Genomic DNA, 4,666 nt, shown 5'->3' with positions numbered 1-4,666 from the left:
CGAGGGACATGTTCCTCGGAATATACCGAGGGATATGTTCCTCGGAAATTTCCGAGGGACCCGTTCCTCGGAAATTTCCGAGGGACCCGTTCCTCAGAATTTTCCGATGAAAATTCCGAGGAATATTTCGTCGGAACTTCCGAGGATTGGACCATCGGAAAGTCCATCAAAATATCCCGACAAAGTTCTCCTTCGGTATATTCCGAGGAGCTTTCCGACGAACTGGTGGTCCTCGGTATTTCCTCGGAAATTTGTTTCCTCGGAATTCCGTCGGAAAATTCCGAGGGATTTCCGAGGGAAAATGAATTTCCGAGGAGTTATTTCCGAGGACTTGTTTCGTCGGTATGTCGTCGGAATAACGTTATTCCAACGACATACCGACGATTTTTTCCCTCAGTATGTCGCTGTTTTCTTGTAGTGAGAGATCATAATTATAGTTGGTTTACTGATTTTAAATTTAACCGTAAACCATATCAAATTGGAACAAACCGAACTAAGATCCAATTAAGATCCAAATTCATTTACTAAAACCATAAACCGCTGGATTAATATCCAGACCCGATTAATTCCCTAAAATTTACCATTTTCATCTGTTAGGATAAGTATGTATTTAAGTTGAGATAACCATGTAATATATTAGAGATAAATATTCTAATTATAAGTCGGTAGATAGATGATTATGTAAAGTTGTATATAAGTCAAGCTTGAGACTCACGATCAATACACATAAAATATCCAGTACTTGCAAACTTATCATGGTATCAGAGCAATAGATCCAACCAAAAATGATCGTTGCTTGTTTTTCATTGATTATTTCGGTTCTAATTCTTACACTTAGCAAAAACATGGAGGATGAGAAGGGTATTGTTACCTGCGTGTCCGGAGATAAGGGTGCGAGCTCACCTTATTCAATTTTTTCGTCGGATAATCATGGAGCTTTGATTACTTCGGTTCAGTTAAAAGTGACAATTACAATGAGTGGGCAACGGAGATGATGAACGCTCTCCAAGCTAAGAGAAAAACCGGCTTCATTTATGGTACTTTGAAGAAGCCGCCGGAGGGACATGCTGATCTACAGACTTGGCTTAGTGTGAATTCCATGATCGTGGGATGGTTGCGAACATCTATCGAGGCACGAGTTTGATCATCTGTGACATTCATAACGGATGCTCACAAGCTTTGGGAAAATTTCAAAGAGAGATTCTCGGTAGGTAATAAGGTGAGGGTGCAACAGCTGATGTCCAAACTGGCTTCATGCATGCAAGATGGGCAAGCAGTGATTGACTATTACGGTCGTCTAACAAAGATGTGGGAAGAATTGTAGACGTATAGGCCTACATCGGCTTGTATGTGCGATGGAGCTGCCGTGTACGAGAAGGAAAGAGAAGATGAGAGAATTCATAAATTTGTGATGGGGCTGGATGAGTCCATGTTGGACATGTTGTCACGGCGATCATAGAAGCTGATGTCCTACCAGACATAGGAAAAGTCTACAACAAGATTGTGCGTGAAGAAGATCGTCTAAACTCTACGAAAATTCGTGAACAACAGCAGGAGGCTGTAGGGTTTACAACTAGACATGAAGGAAATAATGGTGACTTAAGTGTAGGACGTGGAGGTTCACATGATGACTTCACCTCACAAGCGTGTAGAACAAAGGACAAGATCGAACTTGTTCGAATTGTGGTTGAACGGGTCATGAAAAGTCTGCATGCTGGCAGCTAATTGGGTACCCGGAGTGGTTAACCGAAAGAGGAGGAAGAGGAACTCGTGGTACATCAAGAGGAGGAGGTGGTCGCGGTAACAGTTCGTCTTGGGGAAGAGGAAAATCTAATGTGGCCTTTGTGACCACATCAAATCCAGTTGGATCTACACCTCCCGAGCTAACTCCAGAACAGTGGAGAGCAATCACTCAAATCATCAACAACAAATCAAACTCTTCCGATAAGTTGTCCGGTAAGGATACGGGTGATGTGATTATTGATATAGGCGCATCACATCATATGACGGGGGATATCAACCTACTCATTGATCTCGAAGATATATCTCCATGTAAAGTTGAGTTTGTTGATGGAAGCACCACATCTTCAAAGAAAGTTGGTGTGTTGCCTTGTTTGATCGTATCTCATTATACGATGTGTTATATGTTCCAGATTTGAATTGCTCTTTGATCTCAGTATCTAAGTTACTCAAGCTTTCAAACTGTTTCGCATTTTCACCAACACTATATGTGTTTTGCAGGACCGTTTGCAGGACCGGTGTTCGAGGACACTGATTGGAGCAGGTGAAGAACGTGATGGGTGTACTATTTTACGGATGTCAGAGCTGTATGTGTTAACAAGACTGTGAAGGTTGAAGATTCAGTGTTGTGGCATCGTCGGTTGGGGCATCCAGGGTTTTCAGCTTTGTTATCGTTGTCTTTATTTTCTGGTGTTAGTGTTTCTGAAAGTTTACATTCATGTGTGGTCTATTTCCAAGCTAAGCAAACTAGAGATCAGTTTTCTGAAAGTTCAAATAAAACTACTGATTATTTTGAGTTGATTCACATTGATGTGTGGGGACCATATCGTGTTTAAGCTTCGAATGGAGCATCTTATTTTTTCACTGTCGTGGATAACTTTTCATGAACTGTGTGGACGTTCTTGTTACTTGAGAAGTCGCAAGTAAAGAAAGTAGTAGGGAATTTTTGTGCTTATGCTGATGCCCAGTTTGGGAAGACAATAAAGAAAGTAAGCAGCGACAACGGCACCGAGTTCATGTGTTTGTCGTCGTTTTTCAAAAACAAAGGGGTAGTTCATCAGAGTTCATGTGTAGGAGCGCCGCAACAAAACAGTAGTGTGGAGAGAAAACACTGTCACTTGTTAAATGTTGTGCGATCGTTGCTCTTTTAGGCAAGTATGTCGATCAATTTTTGGGAGAAGATGTTCTTGCAGCTGTACACGTTATAAATATCACTCCAACCAAAGTTCTTACCGGGAAGTGCGCTCACAAGTTGTTGTTTGGATCAGTTCCCTCGTACTCTGATCTGCGAGTTTTTGGATCACTTTGTTTTCCTCATAAACAGTTGCGAGACAAGAAGAAATTTGCATCTCAGAGTAGGAGATGTGTATTCGTGGGATACACCTTTGGAAAGAAGGGATGGCAGTTATATGACTTAGAGACGAACGAGTTTTTTGTGTCTCGTGACGTGATCTTCAAGGAAAATGAATTTCCGTTTTCAAACGGTCCATCTGAAGTATCTCCGACTCCCGTCATTACAGAAAACTTTGAGGATGTCTTCTTGACGAATGAAATAGTGGGTATTGGAAACAGGGGGAGTAATGATGATGTAGGAGAATCAACGCCACAAGTTCCAAGCGTTGAGCATGTCTCTCAAGACTCTGCAATAATTGAAATTGGACCTAAAGTAGGAGGAGAAAGGACTGAGACACCAGCAGAGACACCAGCGGTTGTTAACCCTGATAATGCAGCAGAAATAGAGGTAGCTTTGGGTTTACTCATTTGTTTCATCCCTTCAAAAGACATGTTCACGTTTCTCCTCAACACTGGTTCTCTCGACGTAGTTTATGTTTTTGTTATTGCTACCACCATAGAGCATAGAAGCTACGACATTAAACCTTCAGTCATTGTTATAATTATTTCTACACTGATCACATTAAACTTTGAGTCTCCTTCTCTCTCTCTGGATCTTCTCCAATTGCAGGGGAGTATCCAAAACCATACGGCTCTGAGAAACTTTTATCTCTCAAAGAACAATTTCAACGGAAGTTGCCGGAAAGGATCAATGCTCTGCAACTTATCAAAAATGCAGATGCTTTCTGAAAATCAAAATTCTGAATAAATTTCGAACAACAATTTTAGGGCTCGTCCTCTGTTTGATTTGGAAATTACAAACAAATGCGTAATTTGAATGATGGTTTTACGGGTCGGGTACTAAGTTTGGGCAAATACTTAGTTTGAAACTGTTTTTTTCTGGTTCAATTTTGGGTTTAGTGGTTTGCTCAAAAGTTATATTAAACCAAGATATATGGTGAAATAAATCTTAAACTTTGTTTTCGGAGATAAATAGAATGAGGTTACATACTTCAGGACATATATGATGCTATATGATAGTTCTCGTGGAAAAAAATCATTCCAAGTCTGACAATTTGATACTTTGTTGAATGCATGGAACTTAAAAATGATTGAGTCATCTATTTGACAACTAATATTATTAATTAATAAGAGAAAGTTGTAGGGATATATTTCTAAATTAGTGGGGTTTTCACCAAAACTAACCCACAACTTGATTTTAACCCCAAACTTATACCCAAACTTGAATCAAATGCAAAACTAACCTAAAAGCCTAGTGAAATTACAGCTCAGCCCCTTGTGACCAAACAAAAAAACAGAAGTCATTTTTACGAATATAACCCTAGTAAATCGTCTGAGTCGTCTGAGATGTTGGAAGTCGTCTGGACGACTGAAGTGTAAGTCGTCTGGTACCGGTTTATTTTAAAAATAATTTATAAATCTTGTAAAAAAATATTTTGATGCGTGAAAAATAAAAATCAAGTAATTATAAACAGTTTTAAGTGATATAAATTAAGATATGATAAAATTGATTTGTTTTGAAGATAGATGAGTGGAAGTAGTGAATCATGAAATACTTTGGTTTAGGAGTTTG

The sequence above is a fragment of the Brassica oleracea genome, chromosome C1 (genome assembly GCF_000695525.1).
Source record: "Brassica oleracea var. oleracea cultivar TO1000 chromosome C1, BOL, whole genome shotgun sequence".
Taxonomy (NCBI): domain Eukaryota; kingdom Viridiplantae; phylum Streptophyta; class Magnoliopsida; order Brassicales; family Brassicaceae; genus Brassica; species Brassica oleracea.
The sequence above is the reverse complement of the archived record's forward strand: the minus strand, read 5'-3'. Positions refer to the sequence as shown.